This window comes from Lepisosteus platostomus, chromosome 13 (genome assembly GCF_059453375.1).
Source record: "Lepisosteus platostomus isolate fLepPlt1 chromosome 13, fLepPlt1.hap1, whole genome shotgun sequence".
In the NCBI taxonomy this organism is placed as follows: Eukaryota; Metazoa; Chordata; class Actinopteri; order Semionotiformes; family Lepisosteidae; genus Lepisosteus; species Lepisosteus platostomus.
In genome coordinates, this window is record NC_142623.1 from 15454117 (window position 1) to 15477111 (window position 22995).

The window sequence follows — 22995 nt, forward strand, 5'->3', positions numbered from 1 at the left end:
GACAGAGTGAACCTAAATGTTAAAACAGTTCCAGGGGACTGGGGCTCAACCCAGGCGATCTCGCACAGCCCCAGTATGGTGTCACACCAAAGAATTAGGATTATAATTGAGGCCTCTCGGCTTATTGTCCTATGGAGATCCATAGATTGCAAGAGATAGTTCATAGTTTTTCTTCATCTGCTTTTTGAGCCGATTAGCTATTCTGTTTTTATTGTAATGAAACTATACAGAAATGTAATAATAATTGCTTACACTTATTAGTGCTTTTCTGGACACTCCACTCAAAGCGCTTTACAGGTAATGGGGACTCCCCTCCACCACCACCAATGTGCAGCCCCACCTGGATGATGCGACAGCAGCCATAGTGCACCAGAACGCTCACCACACACCAGCTATCAGTGGGGAGGAGAGCAGAGTAATTAAGTCAATTCATAGATGGGGATTATTAGGAGGCCATGATTGGTAAAGGCCAAGGGGAAATTTGGGCAGGACTTGGGCACCCCTACTCTTTTCGAGAAACACCCTGGGATTTTTAATGACCACAGAGAGTCAGAACCTCAGTTTTACGTCTCATCCGAAGGACGGCACCAGATTACTGTATAGTGTCCCCGTCACTATACTGGGGCATTAGGACCCACACAGACTGCAGGGTGAGTACCCCCTGCTGGCCCCACTAACACCTCTTCCAGCAGCAACCTTAGTTTTTCCCAAGAGGTCTCCCATCCAGGTACTGACCTGCTTAACTTCAGTGGGTTTCCAGTTGTGAGCTGCAGAGTGATATGGCTGCTGGTACACGTACGTTTTACAGTATATCTAAAAGTGAGCTCCAAACCACAGTGAAGGCAATGTGAGCCAGCGACCACAAAAAGATTATTGAACCAGCAGCACGGTGATGATTTGATGTTAAATATATTTTTCTTTTTTATTACAGGATGCCCCAGCTACCACAAACCCAGTGCAATGCCTGCTTATTTCTAAGGCAACCAGAAAGACAGAGTGGATTTCTAGAGAGCTACAGCACACAGAGCTTTCAAAAGCAACAGAAAGTGAAAAAGGTCGTGGTATTTAAGTGCAGCAGATGTGTACGTACGGTAATTATAGTGTGGCGGACACCATTCCTCCATTAGCAGACAGTACCCTGACCTGGCGGAGCTGGTAGATGGGCCACATTCACAGGCATTCAAGGGGCCCACAGAGAACGGGGGCAAATTCGAACGTCAAGCAAGTAAAAAGTCCAACGAAGGGTTCACATTCGGTGAACACTTGCACACTGGGATTGCAAAGAGCCAGGTTATTTCCCCTCCCTCTACCTTAACCCCACTTCCCTCCCACACACACAATTCCCAAATACACTTCCCTGGAAAACAGCTTGCAGAAAGATCACGTTGCAGAAACTATTCATTTTGCTGGAATATGTGGTGCCCATAGCTAAGCCAGCACACCTGAGCACTATTAATCCCGCTGTACAAACCCGAACTAAGGCGAGGTGGTAAGGAGAAGATACCGAACCTCCTGGAGACGTCGGAACGTTATCAATCGTAGGGGAATGCACTGGGGAGAGCAGGAGAGACCTTTCTGTCACAGCTGCTGGCTTCGCTTCGGGGCTGGGAAAGACACACCTGCCATCGTCTAGCTGCCCGGTTTCCTTTCTTTGCTTCTAGCACAGATGAATGAGGCCTTGTGTCGCTCACCTCTTTTAAGAAAACCTCACTAACCGCAACCTTTCTTCCTTTGGTGCCCTCAATAACTGCAGTTCCCATATGCTTTCATCAGCGAGTTCACACGCTCTTCTAGCCCAGGGGTTCATCTCATTGACTCCTGCCTTACTAAAACCACTACTGTTCTCTGTACAGGACAAAAGCCCAAGGGGGTGGGGGGGCTCAGGGCAACTGTAGTGTCAGAGGATGCTTTTTAAGAACACACAGAAAAAAATAGCCCTCCAACATCCAGTGTCTGCTGCTCAAAGTTGCTTTACTAATAAACTAATGCAGTCATCCTGTGTCCTACTCACAAACCCATCCAAGGCCCTTGTAGTCTAAGCAAGACAGCTTCTAATCTGAAGCTCTGCATGGCTTCCTGACAGCTGACAGCAATAATTCCCATGTGGTTTCTGGTTATGAAAAGCTATCATTTCTCAGATGTCTCAGACAGCACTTCGTGTGAACAGCCCATTTCTTTCATCTGTGCAGAACTTCGCTTCCTAGCCCCCTTGGTTGTAGGTGTTCTTGCACAACTGTTTGATGAATAATCTTTGCTCGAGGACATTAAAGAAAACCAGACCTCTTCAAGAACTGCAGTTATTTTGTGAATGAGCCAAGTTCGATGCACAAAAGGCCTGGCTTTAAAGTCATCGGGAATGCAGGATCCACTAGGATTTTGACGTGTTTTCAGCTGGAACTCAAACGTACCACTGAACACTCAACGTGTCTTGGCTTAGTAGTATGCACTATAGGATCAAAACTCCCAAGGTAGATACATGACATTTTGCAAAAGCCTTTCTTTCCTATTGCAACCCGCAGTGCAAATGTCAGACTTTCGATGTACAGAACCTGCAGTGCTGTGTAGTACGAGGCAGCTGGGACTGCACTATGTGAGCGTGGTAACTGCCTGCCGCACTGCACCAGGTGCGGAAATTTGAGCAAAGGCGTTAGACTGTCTTAGATTTGAAGATAAGGACAAGACGGCGAGACGAAAAATCAACATGCTCTGTGTTCAACAGCATTACAGGTAATGGTTCTCTCCTGGAAATCGTTAAGAACAAAAGCATCTTTCAGGAAGGTACAGTATCATAGTGAGGACCATTTTGTGACAAACATCAGTAATTACACTAGGCTGTATCTTCTCCTTTCATTCATCCCTTGTCCTTAACCAATGACTTAAGAGTATTTAAGCAAAAGGTCAAAAACGTAGCTTATTTAAGGACTCTACAAACCTATTGGGCAAACACTAGTCCAGAGCTCACTGATCATGTGGGACAGGACTCCACCAACATTCTGAATAGTATGGGAAGCCTTATGTTGACATTAGTCTTTAATATCGAGAACCTGTCCAATCTGGAATCGCCAGCTGGACCATAACACATCTGCAGACAGCCTTGACCCCAGTTCCCCATGGAGGGAATGAGGAGCTATTGACAAATTCCTTTGACCCCCCCAGCCCACCCCTCCACCTGCTGATTCTTTGGCATGCCACAGACTCTACAGGGATGTACAGGAGGGTCAGAGCTGATTGGTGGAGAGACATGTCCCTCACTGATGTCGCTGCAGGCCTGAGAGCATCAGAGGAAGCCCTCTGGTGTATGCGAAGGCTGACTAATCCCAACCCACCCCCCGGCGCCAATGAGCTAGTTGTGCGCCCCCTGCTGGAGAATTATGGTCAAAGCTGGCTTGTGACCACTTCACAAACAGTTTCTTTAATGCTTTGGAAAGAGTTCCAATTAGAAAATGAGAAGAATACTCATTGGAAAAAAAGCACTGATCCTCTCATATCCCCACATTATGAGCACAGCCTACAGCACTACTATTCTATAAAAACCTCATTGCAACAATTTGGACCAAACAGATATGTCTACAATCTTTTTCATTTATCACAGTGCTACAGTTCTTTTTAGAACAGGACCATGACTAAAAAACAGTCAGATGATCTTGCTGAAGGGTTTTACAAATACATTATAGGAAACATCTAGTCTACATAACACACGCCTGAATTAGCCTGTGGAAAAATAGGAAAGACTAGGAAACTGTCTTCCGTCTTACTTTGGAAATCCCATTGTGACCCATTGTGGGTGAATCTCAAGAGACCCAGGGTCAGCAGCCTTTTGAAAGAGATCCAGAGTATTACCAGGGTTCTCCATTTTGCCATGCAAACAGATAATGCAGTGTGTCTCAGAGAGTATCACTGTCTTAGAAAACAACAACAAATAATGGGATTTAACATCGGCAGTAGAAAGATAACCTCAGGATTAACTGTCGGAAATTATAGACTGAAAACTCTACTTCAGAACAGTAGCTTTATCTTCCTCTTCCTTTCTATGAAAAGGCTGACTCGCCACAAAGGCTCAGGGTAGAAGATTTAGAGACTCTGTTTTTACATGTGGTGGTTTGGTATTGTGTACTTACACAGTTCAGGAACATTGGTGTGGATGTTTGTGTGGGTTTTGTGTGCGAGGAGACATGCTTGTGTTGTTGTTCCAGGTAGGAGAGAGGAGGGTTTATTTTATGGGCTTGGGAGATTTCAAGGTCTCATCTAGTGTCGACATTGAGACCAAGTTAAAACCGGATGCAGACTTTATACTATATCTGCTGGCACCAGATGTCTCTCATTCCTGCTGCTGAGCTGGGTTTTCAGAATTTACTATTTGTTGCTTTTTGCAACTTGATTTCTATCAACACAAGCAGTAATGCCAGAGATAAGTGGTGTGAGTAGTGGGATTTTATTTGTACAAGTAATTTTTTTAACATGGAATAAATGATCTGACCAAGGCCTTTTGTGAAAGAGGAACCATGCGCAAGCACAATTTCAGTGTACTCAGTGACAAACCTTCAGTCATCTACAGGGGAGTGTTTTGCTGGAATCAGTGATGGAAATGAGCGAGCAATTCACGCAGGACCAAAAAGTCAGAAGTCAGGGCTCATGCTACAGCCACATAAGGAGCGATGCAGGAAATCATAGAATGGGGGAATGGGGGGAATTACAGTTATACGCAGTTTTAACCTTTTATAAAGATAATTAAATGGGGATTTCAGTGTGGTTAGCTACACTCTAGTTGTGAACTACAGTGTAGCTGGTATGACTTTATTTCAAATGTCCTGGCTTTTCCTCTGTCTCACTCATCTTGGCATCGTGTTTCATGATGACTTTGTACATGTTTTTTTTTAACTCAATTGAAAAATAACCACACTACTTCCTTAAACATCATTTTGCCTAGAAAGCCTGGCCAAGAGAACAGAGTGCTGCAAACTCTTTTCCCCTATGTAAGCTGCAGAGGCAAATAGTCATCAGTGAGCTGATCAACAAATTGAAACACTTGTTATGAATTGCATTTTTTTCATAGAGAGGTTTCTACACTTAAGGACTCCAAAGGTCTTTTACGTAGGTGTCCAAGGACATGTTTTTCTCTGCCAGCTCACAGATGCATTCCACTGAGAATACAAGAGAAAAGGGGAGAGGTTTGTTTTTGTTTTGTCTCTGATTATTTCAGAGCGGTTCTGGAGACGCAGAGAAAAATCAGGTGCTAGTGACTTGGGCGTCACAGTGTTGGGGAACCACCGCATGTGCTCAGTTTTCCCACAGGCTTTAACAGACAAAGGGAAGGGAGAGGGGAGGGGAGAGGGGGGTGTCTGGGAGCAGACGTGCGGGTTACAGCAGAGGAAAAGAAGAAGGTAGCTCCTGCCTTAACAATGAACGCACTGGTTACTAACATGGGCACCAGTGGCATCAGTGGCACCACTGGCACCCTACCATCCGCCTGCTGCTATTGCTCAGACAGACACGTTCCCAGCTGGATCATGCACGTGCAAGAGGGAACCTCCCTGTTCCAGACACGGACACGCAGACACACATGGAAAACTAGCACAAGTCCTTTCCCAGCCCCCTAAGAACCACGGTCCCGCAGGTCGGATTCTGGAAAAGCAGTGTTTTGCAAACGCCCAGACTTTTTTCAAAGGACCAGTTCAGAGCTCTGTGAAAGTCTCTCGTGTAGCCTGTCAGTGCGATTAATAACTTACTGTGGAGAATGAATCTCTCAGGCCCTGGTTGTGTCAGAGCAGGTCAGACGTCTCTGTTGTTATCCAAAGGAGTGAGGTCATTCTCTTGTCAGGCAGCATCAGGCGAAGTGAGCGAGCACTCTCTCGGGTGTGTGCTAATCTAGCAGTGAGTGCAGCAGAGAATGTGAGGTTTAGCCCCTTGAGCCTACCGTGAGGTGGAATCTTACAGGTTTAAAATGGCTTTTGTCTGTTCTTTACATTACATCCTATTTGAATGCTAATCGGACTCCCCTGCTGCCAGAGCCACTGAGCTCTAGCTTTGATATCCTGGACTGCACAAATGAGATCAGTCTCTGAAGATCCAGAATTTGGAGAAGAAAAAATATTTAGAATTGAGTGCATCTACTTAAACTTGGCACCCTTTTTTGGCGGGGGTGTAAAATTGGCTGATTATTAATTTTTTTTTTGCGGAAAGGTTTTACCTTCCTCTCTGGCGTGGGCTGATCCTGTTAACTTCCACTGCGTACTAGAAAGTGCTGTGCAGAACACAGACTCACTGAAAATGCTGCAAAACGGTTAAAAACCTTCCTCTTTTCTCTGCCACCCTAAGGATATTCAGAACACACCACATTTTGGCCTTTTAGCACTACAAGCATGGAATTCAGCACGAACACTTCAGTTCTGCTTTGAAAAACAGAATCTTGGGCGTGAACGTGTGCAGTTATCAGGCTGTGTGCTGTTGTTGTACAAGTTGTAACACAGCTTTCTGGCAAAGCCACAATCCCATAACTGTAATTGCACTGCATCACATGAACATTCAAGCACATTAGCCAGGGTTGGATATATATTTGTTTTTTATATTGCTGTCACATGATCCTAGGACTGCGCCAATACTCATGTAATTGACCTTGCAGGAAACAGGCTAATGTGAACTCCAAACTAGGGAAAGGCATTCATCTTTTTACACCCCAGTTTAAAATTTGTAAAAAGCTCCATAGAGCTACGAAGTCACTTTTTCCTTTATTTGTAACGTGCAGGAGCTCTGTTGTCCGTTAAAGAAGAGCTCATGAATATAATGCTGAAACTAAACCAGATCACAAAGGTTTTATAGAAGATTCCCTTGGGATGTCAGCCTAACAAGAAACCACTTCCTCATCAGGGGGAACGGAATGGGATCAGGGACGCATCCAGAGATTTTAAAATTCTGCAAAAGCACCCCTAGAAACCTGCATAATCCGTTCTGTTTTGTAGACCGACTACTGCATTGTTCACTAACGGCTTATAAAATGTTCCGCGGGGCATGGGAGTTTCATTTTCTCACCCCTTTCTCCAGACAGACAAAAATCATTGCCTCACACACGAGCCAGCGTGGGAGAAATTGTCTCCCGAAACATTTCCTGCGCCGTGTCTCCCAGACGCAATGAACTGAAAAACCTGGGCTCGGTGGCTGGCCTTGGAGTTAATACACCCAGCGTTGCAGGCAAATTCCTCTGGATCTGATTACTGCATCGAACTGGCAGGGGCTGGATTCCTCGTACTATGGGTCTGGGCTTGGGAGCAGCCACTGGATTTGTGCTGGGCTAATCAGCCGTGCAGTCACATGTTGGAATCCCAGACTGAGGGTATATCTTATCTGAACATCAACAGCCAGGGGGACCTGACCTGCAGCAGGGAACCCAGCTGTAGTGCTTGTGCATGTCAGCTCCCAGTCTAGAGAAAAAAAGCAGCAAAAGGCAACGCTCCTTAATTCAACTGCATGGCTGCGTGCCGTCGAATGGCGGGAGGGCTTCGCCATCTCCCAGCGTCGCTGAGATCGGCAAGGAAGAAAGGGCAAAATTGCACATCCTGAGCTGGTTGGTCTCCGAGTCTCCAACGCCCTGGCCTACCGGTAGCACGCTGTCTCTCGTGATTCCTGCAGTGGGAGGAAGCCCAGGATCGACAGGTCGTCCATGTGCCGCGCCGGGGGAGGTGATGACTGAAGGCGACGCGGGGTGGGGTGGGTGTCACCGATTACTTCCTGTTCAGCCTTGTGCTAGAGCACGCAACAGCCCTGCCCCCCGAGCTGCCCGAGCTGGAGGCCCTGTTCTGCTTTCACGGAACGGAAATCTGTCTGTCCGCTCCTGGAAAGGCCACAGCTACCCTGACTCATCCCGGCAGCATGGATAGGGAGGAGGGGGACGACGCCCTTGGCCAGACATCTGCCACCCCCCCTCACCCCCTCCACACGCACAGGGAACATAGCACGCCATTGGACTCCGGCAGAAAAAAACACATGTCGACACGAGGAAGAACACGCAGACTCCACACATACAAGCGTATCCTCAGAAAGAAGGCTCTTAAATGGCATTCAACAGAGTTTGGATTGGGTGTGTGTGGTTGGAGGAGTGTGGTGCTACAGAACACCCACGTGGATATGAGGGGTAGCACGCAGCCTCCACACAGAGGGTGTCTTAGGCCGACATTAAACCCAGGACCCAAGAGCATGAACCTACACATCCCAATAACATAAATTAAGACATGAAACCCAGTACCTCCATCTCAAAGAGACACAGACTGGAAGGGGGGGGCACACTGGGGGCTGAAGGGGGTCCGCTCCTATATGCAAAGGGTTTTGGGGTCCTTTGGGCTAAAATGAGGGGATTAAGCAAGGGATGTGCAAGGGATTATTATCTACAATGCTGCCAATGTTTCAAGAGTACACCTGGATACATACAGTCCACAACACTTCAGGAACACCTATCCAACTTACAGGAATGACCGCAGGATGTGTTATCCTCATAAAGGATGCGCAGAAATATTATTACACGGAGCTTGGACTGGGTGTGAGTGATTGGAGGAAGGCGGCGCTACAGCGTGAGAACATGGTCTTTCATTTGCAATGAGCACTTAGTCTCCAGCGGTTTAGTGTGGGACGATCATAACCTGGCCACCCTCCGTGACCAAACCTTCGCGGGTCTTTTTCGAGTGACCCCTCCAACCGCCCCGGGCGGTGCTGAGATCTCTTCCCCCGTTTCCTGGCGAAAGGTCATCGCCCTTCCCCCCCCACCCTCCGCTTTTTTTCGGCTAGGTGCCAAGTGCGGCGAGCTCACAAGCGCCAAAGCTAATCCTCCGCCGAAAAGAATCGCAGCGGAGGAGCAAGGCGGCGCCCGGACACCAGCAGGCCTCCGCTCTCCTCCCGCGCTCCGTGCGCTCCCAAGTTCTGAAGAGCGCAGAGACTCTCACGCAGGACAAAGGGGGCCGTAAACACAACAGGACTCTCTCACACGTAACCTTATCCCACAGTGAAAGGCCAGACTACGGGCTCAGGGACACGACCACAATAAACACATGGGGAAAGGTAAAAGGATTTTGGTCCGCGGGTGCTGAACTCGCGGGGGGGGGGGCGGGGATGGATCACAGTGTCACATCCAACGTAATCCCCACACCCGGTCAGATAGGAAACGGCAAGGCGCAGGTGCCATCTGTAGAAATCGAGCAGGGCAAATGAGTAGAACAACACAGTTAAGAAACATGCTTTGAAATGCGCAAAGTCGTGGGTCCGGGACTTGACGAGAGAGGGTCGGTGTTTTTTTTCAGGAATGGAATCGGTGACGGCAGGACCCCAAAACACACAGATTGTCGCCCTCTCCTCACCCAAACGTCGCCCTACCCCCCCAACCCTCAATTCCGCCTGCCTGCGCTCCACAGAGCCCTGATACCGGACCAAGCGGCGGCAAAACTCAGAGCCCCGTAAACGACGCGCGGACGAGCATGTGGCTCTGAACACTGCGCGTGAACACATTCGGTCGTCACACCTGAAGAGCAGCAGCTCCCCTCCGTTGTCTATTTCAAACGCTTGCTTTTGTGCACCATTCCCATCTCGCGTTGGACAAATCTCAGTCGACACCCCGCGGACAAAGGTGCTTGGAAGGGGTGGCTTTCATTTCGCCTTCTTTCCGTCTTCTCTCCCAGCCACACGGCTTCCCCCTTTCGAGTGCATGACATTTGCCAGACCAGGGTCAGCTGACAAGCACTGACCTCTCCTTCAGTCCCCGCACTTCTGATATTACCCCCTAAATGACCGCTGCCCTCCCTGTGCTCGTGCTAAATGAACTACCACTTTCCGGTATGTCGACCATCTGCCCTTCATGTATCAGGATTAGGTAGGACCTACGGCGTGACAGCACACTACCCGTGAAACCCTTGGTTTTAAAGACACGTCTGGCGTTAGTACTGTTGAATGGGTTGTTTTGTTTTGTTTTTTTAAACGCGTGGCTCTTTTTTCAATGCGCAGACTGCGATGCAACAACTTAGTGGCTGGCAGTGGAAAGCGGACGAGAAAGTATCACCGAAAGTTTTCCCCGTCTGAAGCCTACTCCGAGACCCCGGCGTCCGCTAACAACCGGCACACAGTTCCCGATTCCGTGCCGCGCTCACGGTGCCCACAGAGCCCCCGCAGCACCGGCAGCGGACGCCTTTGTCTGGTTGTTCAAAAAAAAAACCCAACAACGCCTTCTGTCCGGAAAAAAGGGCCAGTTTTACCCCCCGATCGCTTCCGCTCCCTTCACCCGAAAGGGCACAGGGGGGACGTGATTAGGTCCGGCGCAAAACACGCCGGGGTCTCGGGGAGGTTAATAAATCACTCAGCGACTAATGATCGGAGCGGCAAGCATGCGAAGACATGTCGCCCCACCCCCGCAGAAAGACTGGTGTGTGCTCTCTTCAACTTTCCAACATCCATAAGTTAATATCTCGCTGATAGGAAACAATTATCGGCGAGGAGCAGCGCCGTGACGACCGACGGGTGTACTTGGAAAGACGAAAGAAGCGATTTTTTTTTATTTGCAAGTTCTAATTACATTCACCACACGTGCCCACATCGGTTATTCGTGCCCCGTGCTGCTCGCTCACAGCACAGAGAGCGAGCCCGTCTGCCCTGCACGGGTCTGCAGTTGTTAGAAAAACTCACCACACGCCCCTCACCTGAGCGCAGGGATCTGCTCCGAAAACAGGAACTTCGAAGTTGCTAGCTGACTTCACGGTCAGCAAGGGCTTTGAGGTCAGCTTTACGCAGATCAACACGGACACGTTTAGAAACTGTGGTGCTGTACTTCAAGCGAATGTGTCTTATGACGTTTGCCCCTCCAGACGTGTGAGAAAAAAGATATATTTCACACCGTAAAATGTAGCAGTAGCGTGAGTCTGCGGTTCCAAAACCTACTGTGTTGTATGGTTACTACAAAATAACAACTCAAGACACCTCCGATTATTCTCATTATAGTATTATTATCATCACCGATGTTGCAGACCTACCCCATATACCGTGTCCGAAGCAGTAACGCTCTGAGGTTGCGTACGAGTCCAGCGGAGTCTTGCTGTATCTTGGGTTATTCTGAAACCATGCTCCTTAATTCCGTTTGGTTTTGAAAGTCCCCCACCCGTGGAAAGCTGCCTCCCGGAGTGTCAGGATTTCTTCTTTCTTTTTCTTTTCTTCTCAAAACCTGGCCAGCTGTGGACGCCGCTGTTTCTTCTTCCCCGCTTTCCACGGAATCCACGCAGGATCGCAAACCGGCTGCGAGGGAGCGGAGCCGCGCGGCGCTGGCATTGAGGGGGCCCTTCCGCAGCGCGCCGCCTCCGTGGGCAAAAGCACGCGGCAAGACAGCGCCGTGGACAGCAGCCACCGGCGGATAAAACTGCGAGGCGACGGGACGTCTTCCGTGCCGCTCTTGGCCTGCCGTACAAATCCCGTGTCCGCCCGACTTGCGCTCCTTCGCAAAGGGAACACTAGTTGTCTCTGAAGCTTTGGAAGCTGGGAGGCGCGCTTCACACGGTGACACACACACACAGAGCAGCCCTCCGCAGTGAACGCAAAGTCCCACTACGGAATATTATTTTTTTTTCCCAATCAGCTTGGTTTAGAAACAGCGAGGGTGGGGAGAGCTCTCCACTCCTTCTTTGTTTAGAGACCCAATGAAAAAGTGTTTCAGCGCAGAAAAATACTCCTTTTTGTAATCGCAGATTTGTTTTCCCCCCTCTCTCCTGTCTTCTGACTCCGAAATGAAATCCAGATGTTTCTCCCCCCTCTCTCCCTCTCTCTTTTTTCACCTTTTCGTCGCTGTCTCTGTCGGAGACCGAGACGTGGACGGCGTGGCCAGTCTCGCACCTCTCGGAAAACCTTTCACTCCGGCGTGGCAGCGGCGGGCATAAGACAAGAGAAATCTCTTGGGATTGTTTTTTTTTTCATTAAGCGGGAGGAGACTCTTTGAATTTACTGAAACAACTGCTGAAAGTACAACACGTCAACGCACAGCAATGAATGACCCGTTGTTCTGTGGGGCAGAGATAGCGAGTTAATGATTGAACGGGACCCTGCAGGAGCAGTTACCAGCAGGGCTACTCGCCGGGAAGTCTAGAAAGTAGGTTATTCCCTCTGTAGAAAGGTTTGTCACAGGGTGCCCGCGTTTCAGACACATTCGGGGGAATTAGCACAGACTTTAGTTCTGCCTGCTGGTTAACCGCTGCCCTTACTCTTTTTTGAAAACAAAGTTGCCCTGTTTACGTCAACCAAAATACTGCTTATAGCTGTTCGCGCGCGTTCGTGCTTTTCTTTTTATCTGAGAATTGAGACGTTGCCTGCTTCACCTTTAAAAGGTCTCCAGATAAATTGTCCAGTTCTCGATTTATTTTTGTTTATTTTTACTTAACCCCCCCCCACACACACACACACACACCCCGCATTCCCACATTGCGGAACGTGACCCCGCTTTGTTGTGACGTGACGAGACCCCGCCGATTGTCTTGCAGCGGAGCCCGTTTCGCGTTGCATGCAGGTGACGTCATCGCCCCCCCCCCCCCCACTGTCACATCTGCCTGCGAATAGCCACGAGACGTATGTCGCGATGACCTCATTGTCACAGGAATCATTAATAGAATGATTAATTATATGTGCACACACCGGCAGTTACAGCGGTGGTAGCGTTTTTTCCAAGCGTTTTTTATTCTGTTTAGTTTAGGTCAAACCACACATACCATTTGGGCAAAGCGACGTGTTTCTCAATTAAGCGGTACAAGCGAAACTGAACCACGCGGCACCCCTTCCACAAATACCCCTCAACCCCCCCTCTCCGCAAAGAGCAAATAGCGCTGAGGACTGCTAACCACAGCAAATCTGCCAGCCGTGTTCGCAGTAGTAGCTGGTGTTGCCCATACCATGCGTTTTACACGTGCTGTGCATTGCCATGTTTTCCCAGAAGGTGCGAATGTGTCGGATGCTTGCTGTGTTTTACCAGGGTTTTACCGTGGTTACACCTCACTCTGATTTCACCCCGGTGTGCTGCCAGTGAAGTTTACTACAGGAGCCAGTGATTTATTTGTAGTGATTTATTTATCGAGAGGAGCCAGTGATTTATTTGGCCTGTGGCCTTCTCTGATCACTGCATTATAAAATAAGATCACTTTATTAGGCCTATACAATTTCTTGTATTAGGAACTTATCTTTTCACATACCTCGACTTGCTCTCCATGAGACATACAGACAGGGAGAGAAGCTTGGGGTCAGAGCGCAGGGTCAGCCATTTATACCGCGCCCCTGGAACAGTTGGGGTTAAGGGCCTTGGTCAGGGGCCTAACGAAGTAGGATTCCTCTGCTGGCTGGGGGATTTGAACCTGCAACCTTCTAACCACAGGTGCAGATCATTAGCCACAGAGCCACAGAGCCACCGCTTTGCCCCTTATGGCCTGAAACCAAGTCCGGCCTGCAGCGTTTTCTAGAAGAGAGGGATGACATATTCACAGTGAGCGCGTTCACCCTCCCGACTCTATCCCAGAGTACCCAGTGGAGGTGTATGGGTTTTGCCCCTATAGTTAAACAGTGCTGCCAATCCCACAATGCCCCTGTGTTAGGGTTAATGAGAATCTCAGATGCTGAGTGTGAAGGCAGTGTGTGTGGGGCTGGGGGGACTGGGCTGGACAGGGTGGATGTCAGACACCAAGAGCCCTCTGTTTGTGTTCTGAATGTCCCCTGCCTGATTTTTTTTGTCCTTTTTTTTTCCAGCCAGATCTCAGTACTGTTCCTTGCACAGCTGGGGCAGGACTTGGGAGTCGCACACAGAGGTCAAGTGACAGAACCTCACTTCCTGCTGTGGGCCACCACAGACATTCCGCTGTCTGTGAGAACTCTGCTGGCCCTCACCGGGCCTCCACATCTGGGAAAGGTAGCATGTATACACATATAGGGCCGGATTCTTTAAACAGATGTTTGGGCGCAAAGCCCAGGACGCTCAGTGGTATTTTAAAAACGACGTTTCTCAAAAAACACGTTTTTTTCCCCCCTTTCTGTTAGCTGGGCAATGGAATGCGTGCTGTGCCATTCATCACCTCTGAATGCAGAGGGATTTGTGAGTGGCTCTGACATGGCGGGTGAAATATTTCTTCTCATGTGGACTACCAAACAAATCCTCCTGCGGACCTACCCACATCTTAATCGCAGCCCCCATAAACAAACAGAGGATTAAATCAGACGAACCAATGTTGAAAATTCACAAACTGGAGATACATTCTCCTAAATAAGGAAAATCTACTTTGTGTGCGGAGCACAGCGGTTGGAATTTGTGCGTCAGAATGATCACAAGTTTAAAAATGTGATTTTCAGTTGGCTGTCTGTTGAGTTTACACAGTAACCTAACCTGTGCAGCTAAATGGAAATGACTTTGTTTGACAGGTTGTTAATGAAAGCAGTGTTCCTTGATTAACACTCTATTTTTTGCAGGATTTCTTAAGTTTCCTGGCAGGGGAGGTATGGAAAGAAAATCTGGCTGCTGTACAGACCGGTTCTAGTACTGGCTTGCCTTTCGGGGCTCAGATTTGACACTCCGAAGTTAATTGTGGCTTCACCCCGAAATTGACTTACAGGATACAAAAAAAACTAGAACGCGCTCACTCTCGTTCTGCGGCGCCTGGTCGTTGCCATGGTGATGCCCTTTGTTTAAGACCTGTTTGAGGGGGCGGGGTTGTCGTGGGAAACAATATCATGATGTCACAGTATGGGGAAGGGGGGGTCGATGCTCTCCCCTCTCACGTGCCCTTGTTGTGGGCTTGACTGGGGCGAGGTAATGCTAATTTTAGTGCTGAAACCCAAACCAGAGAACACTGGTGAAAAACGTTGAAGTGCATTTAAAGCCAAAAACAGGAGGCACTCCTTTACACAAAGGGTGGCGGGAGCAGTGTGGAATGAGCTTCCTAGCCATGCAGCTGAAACTCATACCCTATTTTCTTTCAAGCAACAGCGGGATGAAATCCTTGGATCAATTCATTACTCCTTACAAAACGAACAAAATGAGATGAACAATTTCCTCGTTTACGTCATTTGTAAACTTTTTGTTATGTTATGTTCAGACCCGGACTGGAGCTGCATGGCGGTGCAGTAATGAACTTTACCACCGGGCAGGGTTGGGGCCCTGGGTTCGATTCCTGCCCTGGAGTGCTGTATGTGTGGAGTTTGCATGGTCTCCCCATGTTCATGTGGTTTCCTCCAGGTGCTCTGGTTTCTAGTAGGATAGTTGGCTTTTTGGAAAATTGGATTGGCTCTGGCTCCCACCGGGACACTGAGTTGGATGATGCAGCTGGAAAATGGATGGATGGGTGTCCAGCCCTGGACGTGTGGCTAGGGGCAGTAGAACTGTGTAGTTTACCTCTGCAGAGCCACATTGTAAGAAACTGATCCTCGACTGTGCCAAGGCTGACCCTCCTGTGACCACAGCCTCAGCGCCTTAAGCGCTCTGCCAGTGGCTTTCCACTTTCTCACGGGCGCATCAAAAGCCTGGCAGCGTGCGTCACAAATGCACGCCACATGTGTGCCAGCTGTGCCAAGGACAGCTCCGTGGACAAGGGGACAGACTTGCCACCCTGCTCGAGGACACCAGTCTTCCAGTCCCGGCGACTTCAGGTGCTCCTGACAGAGCGAGGCGAAGGAGATGCAGGGCGGCACCCAGTCCGTCAGGTTTTATTGATCTCTTCAAATCATCAGATCAGTATTTAAGGAGTTGGGCTCGCCACTGCCAGTTTCTACTTTAAAGCCTCTGGTCTGGCATTGACTGACTGTGTGTCATCCCGAGAAAGATACCCAGCCTTTTCGTGCCCTGTCCTGAGGACCAGTGTCACAGCGTTTGTTGATGCCTAATTTACCTGCTACCTATTCGCCGAAAGTTTCTTCAGATAAAAACGTCAGCTACATTTTCTGATCTGGTGAGGTCGATTGGCGTCTAGAAATGTTTCCACGTGTGTGTGTTTGCCTTGTGATTCACTTGGCCCGTTCAGGGTGCAGTCCGCTCTCTGTCCCGTGTTTATGGGATAGCCTGCTGGGGCGCTGTGACCCTCACTGGGAAGAAGCTGCTTTCGGGAGGCAGACAGATGTACCTTGAATCAGGTCAGAGTCATTGGTAGCTTCAGCCCCCATTCCCTACAAAAGAAATGTAATAGATCCATTGAACCATGAATAACAAAATCAATGGGGTGAACACCAGAAAATGCATATGATATTACCTAGAACTCACAACTGGTCGAGGAATTTCTACTGGTAATTCCATTCGATCGGGTGAGTAACAGGGTAGGGTGTTGAGAGTTCACACACATTCTGTGAGCTCTGGCAACCTAAAACACTCATAGCAAAAACTGCGAATCTCACACTGTGGTTATTTCTGGTAATTCAAAGTGGTACACGGGCAACGTTTGAAAACTTTTTGACAAGAAGAGGAAATGTGGATTTTATGCCTGTCGCAGTAGTTGTGTTTGATGTGGTTCAATTACTTGACGTTCAGATGAACGCAGACATCTCCCCTCGTCGCATCTTCTACCCCACCTGGAATGCCGAGGCTCGACGGCGGATGAATGCCCTCTGATCCAGTCCAGGTCACGAAGTTTCACCTCAGTCAGAAAACCATTTAACCTCCCCCAGAATCCCCACGCGGCGTGGCTCTCGCAGTTAATCGCTTGGATTGACTTCTGCAGGGCCCAGTGTAACTCACCCGCAGTTCAGAATTCGGGGCAAGTGGGACGTTTTTTGACCAGTGAGATTGGACATGGAGGATGAGGACGTCGTCGGGGGAGGGGGGGGGTTACCTAGTTGTTTCTTCTTTTTCACAACCTGCATGAACAGAGAAGAATGTAGGCGCACATGAAAGACTGCAAATCTAGCCCGGTCGGTAGTTGAGTAATTAATTGATCTGAGGATCTCATTGAGCTGTTTCTTGAAAGAAACCAGGATACAGGCTTCTACAACATGGCTGGGTAGCTTGCACCAGACTCCCACAACCCTCTGTGTAAAGAAGTGCCTCCTCCTCTCCCACTTGGGTCCTCTGTGTATTCCTGGGATGATGACCCGCTGTGGGCTGGACAGAAACAGGCAGCGCTGCCACTCATGAACACAGGCTGGACCAGACAGAGCAGTCACAGGTCAGAAATAAAGACACGCAGGGTCTCAGGGAGAATCCTGTGCTGTGACTCTTTGCACTACAACACAGCATGACCTTCCTGTGTGCGCCAGTCGCTGTGTTATTTTCTATGAAGACACTGTGGCCTAGTATGCTCACCATTAGGTCTGCCACTGAATCCCTCAGTCACATGGTCCCCAGAAGTTCCTGTCTGACTCTGTCTCTTCCTTTCCTGTGAAGAGATCAGCCTCTGTTTGGACCTCTGCCAACACGTGCCCGTGCTGAGACAGTTCCTGGCATGTCTCACAGCTGCTTCTAGCTAAGCTGAACCTGTAGATCAGTCAACCAAAGAAGAGAGAGAGCCAACAAAAAATGCTTTATAGATTGGTCCAGCTGTATACAGTATATTGGATCATATTTCACAGACAGAGTTATGCTATATATGTTCTGTAATAATGTATGTACATCTGTATGCATATACAGTATATGCATGTTTTTTTCTATCTGGGGCGAAGGAAAACAAGAAGTTCTTCTCGGAGCTGAGCCTCTGTTTCTGAAATAGCCAATTAGGCAGGCCTGACCCTGGCTAGCTTAAACTGAAACAGCTGTGGCAGGACACTTTCCTGTAGCTGGGAGCCCCGTCAAGTGTGTTATCCCTGTGTGAGAACAGTAGAAAAATGCCTCTCAGCATGAGAGAGGAAGACAGACCTTAAAACAGCACAGTGCAAATAACCAGAGAGGCACTGCGGCTTTAGAAATACTTATGTGATTGTCCTGTTGCTTTAGAGACTGGCTTAATTTTAGAGTGGCTTTATTTATATTCTGGGGATGTTTTGGGGGCATGAGAGATCGCTTTGGAAGTACTTTTTCATCCTTTTACGTGTTGAGTGAAAAGATGAACTGCCTTTGGCAGCCAGGACAAAACGCCAGACTCAAAAAGGAGCAGGCACAAACACACCACCACACGGTAGCTTGGGTTTCGTGTTCAAATCACAGCCTTCACCGGACAAGGTAGATATTCCTATCTGTAGGTTCACAACAGATGTGGGACATCAATTTATTGGAAAAGAAGAGTTACAGAAGAGTTTTGGTCTAGGGCATATTGAATGACAGAGGGCAGATGCTGGCTTCCCCTTTGCCTCTAGGCCATATTTTAGTTCATACTATATGTATGGCCTCCAATGAAGAGACCCCCTCAGTCTGTGTGGAAAAGCAGAGTTTGGTCTGTGCCGTCAAGGCTGCTGGGAGATTCTTTCCCCTTTTGATGTCGATTGTAAAAGGAAATGACTGCCCAATTTATGAAAGCGGAAAGACTGCAGAAACTAAAGCTTGTGTGTGAAACCGTGTCTTGCACTTGATATAAAAGCTAAAGATCGACACTGGCGAGGGAGAGAGACTGGTGAGTCGGCAAGTGAGAAAGTGACTCAAAAATAAGGTCGCGATTTTTGCACTGAATCTTTCGTTTGTGGCCAATTGGCGGAGCACACTGCACGCATTGTCTTTTTCAGGCGCTTCAAAGAAAGCACTTCAAAAGACCAGCTCAAACATAAAAAACACTTCTATTTCAAACTACTGTTTTTTTTTTTTTTGGGCTTTTGGGGTTTATTTTCTGATAATCACTCACTCTCCTAAAACTCGAAAAGCTCCCTTAAATCGCGCAATCTGAACAGACTAAGAGGTAAGAAAAAACAGGGTTTGGCAGTTTCTTTCTGTTTTTACAGAGCTGTAAAACAACATAGACGTTCTCTGTGCCCGAAGGAAACGTCTAACCTCATTCGCCAGCTTTGTTTGCTTTGTCAGTTGGTTTCAACAGCAATGGAGCGGACTAACAAAATACAACCCATTCCCTTGCGTTTACTTTATTTAAAAATGGGCCCTTTTTTCTTTCGCAATGTCTCGCATGGTTCCCTGAGCTGCGACTGGCCGAAGAGACCCGGGCCGTGTCGCAGAGGAAGGGTCAGGGTCCGAGGATCCCGCACGTCCTGCCCCCCCGCCCCGTGGCGCTCGTGCGTGAGGAGGCTCGTGGGGAGACCGTGAGGGGCTCTGTCCCGCACACGGGTCGCCTCGCGCCGAGCAAACTCAGCGCCGCTGCCAAATTCGCGCGGTCTCCGAACCCGCTCGGGAAGACTCCAAGTCCTCGATCAACATCTTCCTGTGACAATGCTGCGGCTTAAAGCAGCTATATCACTCTTCACCCTGTGTGGATCCTAATGCCCCAGTATAGTGACAGGGACAACCTACTGTTAAAAGAAGCCTTCCTTCGGATGAGACGTACTGTAAAACCGAGGTCCTGACTCTCCGTGGTCATTGAAAATCCAAGAAAGTGTCATGGCCTCCAAAAAATCACAATCTATGAACTAGCTGCATCACTCTGTTCTCCTCATTGGTGGTGGTGGAGTGGAGTCCCCATTACCTGTAGTGCTTTGAGCGTAGTGTAAGGTAGGTATTTTTATGTTATTATAGCATGTCAAAGCACTGGGAGGACCTTTGAACAGAGTGTCCTTATTCTTTGGAGAGGCAAATAAAACATAATTCACTGTAAACAAAGCTCAGAGTTCCTTTAGAACCATGGCCTTCTGAAGCTCCTAAATTAAGGTTTATTTACTCAGACTCATTAAGTCTTGTTTTCCATTGCGGGCAAATTGCCTGCTGCTCAGTAAACAAGTCAGTGGGCAATGTGCCAACTCAGAAGATCCTGCAACGGTTTCGAGAAATGTTCTGGACTTTTTGCAGATGGTGGGAAATATGTTAATAGCTTTTCACCATGCCCCCTAACCCCACATGTGCAGGAACACACACGTAATGGTGGCAGGTACAGGGAGCTGCAGTTTGCTCCATACCTCCGCAACCCTTTGTGTAAAGTATCGTCTCCAGTCCTGAGTGCACTGCGCAGCTCTTGCTGTTGAAGCAAATAGCAGCCCAGTGAAAGCACATGCTTTACAGCTTCCTTTCATTTGTGACTTTTCTGAGCACCTCACCTGTGCTGAGAATCGACGCATTCAAGAGGACGTTTGGAATTCTGTCTGTTTCTTTTTACTTGAGCCTGCCGTTGTATCTTATATTTAACTTAAAAACGAAAGACAAAGATAAGAACAGTTCAGTTTGCAAGAAGGAAAGAAACGTGTCATGTTGAGGAAGTTTGGGTGTTTTGTTTTATTTGTGCGAGAGATCTTAAAGACAAAAATGGTTTTGGTTTTTGGCTTTGGGTTGTAGTGAGAGGTGGTTCAACCAAAGACCAGGTTTTCTGCTTAAAACCGCACACTTATTTTCACACAGCTAGCCGAATCCTGCTTTCCATATGATTGATATTTATCACTTCGTGACTTATCCGATTCATGGTCCCGGTGGCTCAGAGCCTGATCTCGGGAAGCGCTGAGCGGAAGGCAGGATACACCCTGGCCTCATAGGGCACTCAAACACAAACGCACACACTCACACCAGGGCCAGTTGTCCCAGAAGTCAATTAACTTACCAGTATGTCTTTGGACTGTGGGAGGAACAATGGAGCACCTGGAGCAAACCCCCGAAAACACAGGGGGAACATGCAGACTCCACACAGACAGCACCCCAGGGCCCCAGCCTTGCGTGGCAGCAAAGCTAACCACTGCACCTTCATGCCACGCCTCTGAATATTTATAATAATAATTTATAATAGCAATTCAACATGACGTTCAAAGCGTACTTTAGACTGCGAGCACAAGTTAAACATCGCACAAGTTGCACAGTTACAGAAATTTCCACAATGCAATGCAGGTGTTTGCGTAACCCAGGAACCAATACAACTTGGGGGAAAAAAGGCTAAAGAGCAAAGTTTTGGGGAAGGGTTGTGAGACAACGTGCCTTTAATCACGTCGAGCACGTTGCTGGGTTTGTGTGTCTCTGGATAGCTGGGATCTGTGCTCGCGTCCGAGATCCACCCAGATCACGCACGCGTGTGCACACGCTGGCCAGCTCTTTTCAGGTCTGCCTTCCTGTGCCCTGAGGTCTCTCCTTCAGCAGGGAGAGAATCACCAGCTCATTTTGGCCCTGATGAAAATGAAAGAGGAAGACGTCCAGTGCAGACCTCTGAGGGACATCAGAGAAGCTGCGGTAGCACGCGCCTTCCTTCCTGTTTCTCTGGCAGACGCAGAGTCTACGCCGTCTGCCCTCCCCAGATCCCGACAGGCTGGGGATTTGACCACACACCCGTGGCCTGAGCCCTGCAGAGTCACAAGACGGGATCTGAAAGCCAGACGATCACAGCCCCCATTCCACGTCACACAGGCTGGATCTGGGGGTCCGGTTGATTCGGCTTTGGCTTCAACACTGAGCGTGTCCCACGCTGACTTCTCTCTGCAGCGGATTTAAGGATTTGCCAAGATCTCAGCAGGCCTGCTAAAGCCCCGATCCGTATTCAATTCAAACTTTGACCCCCCTCAAAAAATTGCAAATTGCAAACTTTCTTCCGGCTTAATTTCCTGGCAGCTTTTTGTATAGTGGAGAAATCAGAAAGCAGGTTGGTGACTCCCGATTGGTGCTGTGGGTCAAAGTGTTGATTTCATTCAAGCCCTGAGTCTGCATCATTCGGATCCAAGTAAAAGAGCTGTTTATTTGCATTTGTTTCTACCTGGAGCAGAAAAAAAAAAATTCAATCTTCCTTTGGAAGTGGAAGAAAATGAAGGCGCAAATGTGCGCAAATGTGGATAGGAATCGTCCCTCAAAATGACAGTTTCTTTCCCTCTTCATTCCAGTGTTCCTGTATTGGCCAGCACTTCATCCTTTTCAAGTGCTGAATTTCTCTGGTATCCCTTCCTGCCCCCCCCATCCCTGGCATGCTCCGATACGTTCAGAGCCGGGATGCAGAATGGGAGGCATGTGTGGAATGCATCCGGCACTCCTTACTCTTTATTCCCACATGGCCTGATGGATCATTCATGCAGCTGGACGGATTGGGGTTCTGTTGTCGGGAGCCCTGTGACATCCCTCTGAAAACCAGCTGTTTAATTGTTCGGCCTCTTAATCGATCAGCACTTCATTCAGTGACAGTCCAGTGCAATTCGTTACCACTCACGGAGCCTGAGCCTCAGAGGTGTGAAAGTATGTCTGGAGCTTGTGTTCACTCGACTGATCGATGCTGGAGGGACACAGCTTGCTGAGACAATGTACTTGGAGTAGGATGTGGGGGATAGTGGTGGTGTAATGCTGTTTGGACAGATTTCACAGCGCTTGTAAACAACAGTGCATCTTGGTTTTTTTGAGACCATAATTGACCACCTCGTTTTCCCCTGTGACCTTCTCCAACATGTTGAGATCCGGTGAATCCACCTAATTAGTTGATTGATTGATTGATTGACTGGTTACATGGCTGGCTAATTAATCTTATCAGATGTTATCAGAATGACTCAATCTGGCATCATTGTAACCTTCAGTACTCACCAAACCTCTATGGCCCTGCAGTGGTCCGTGAGCTGAACACAGCTCTCCCCCTACATCCGTGCGATTTTATCACAGGAATATTAAGTTACTTTGTTTGGCTGCCCTTTACCCCTGGAGCCTGTGCCGTGGCTTAGACATGCTGAGTGGGTGTGCACCTTTTCCCCCAACTGGCAGGCTGGTTGCTACCAGATTACCTCTGTGATCAGCTGTGATGCAATGTCTGGGTTTCTCCCACTGTCTGCATGCACATGCTTTGCTTTTCCGCGGGTTCCCATCATGCCTCACTATCCCTTCCTGCGCTGTGTCATGTGTTTTCGCTTTCCTATGCTTCCTATCTTCTCTGCCTTGGCACCCTGTGACCACATTGGAATCAATGTCTCTTGCAGCCCCGGAGGACCTTGTCCAGTGTGACTGTGCTCAGTTCCCAGACTAGCCTGCTCTCATCCAGGCTGGTAAAGACCACAGCACCA

The 22995-nt window shown here is 48.5% G+C and overlaps 1 protein-coding gene across 1 annotated transcript in view; it reads right to left on the reverse strand.

The window, feature by feature from the left end:
* s1pr2 (sphingosine-1-phosphate receptor 2) overlaps positions 1-12408 on the reverse strand; it is a 43616-nt gene extending 31208 nt beyond the window's left edge. The window contains exon 1 of the mRNA XM_088603455.1: positions 10998-12408. The gene's annotated coding sequence lies outside the window, so the exon portion shown is untranslated. The remainder of the gene's footprint in view (positions 1-10997) is intronic.
* Positions 12409-22995: the final 10587 nt, after the last annotated feature.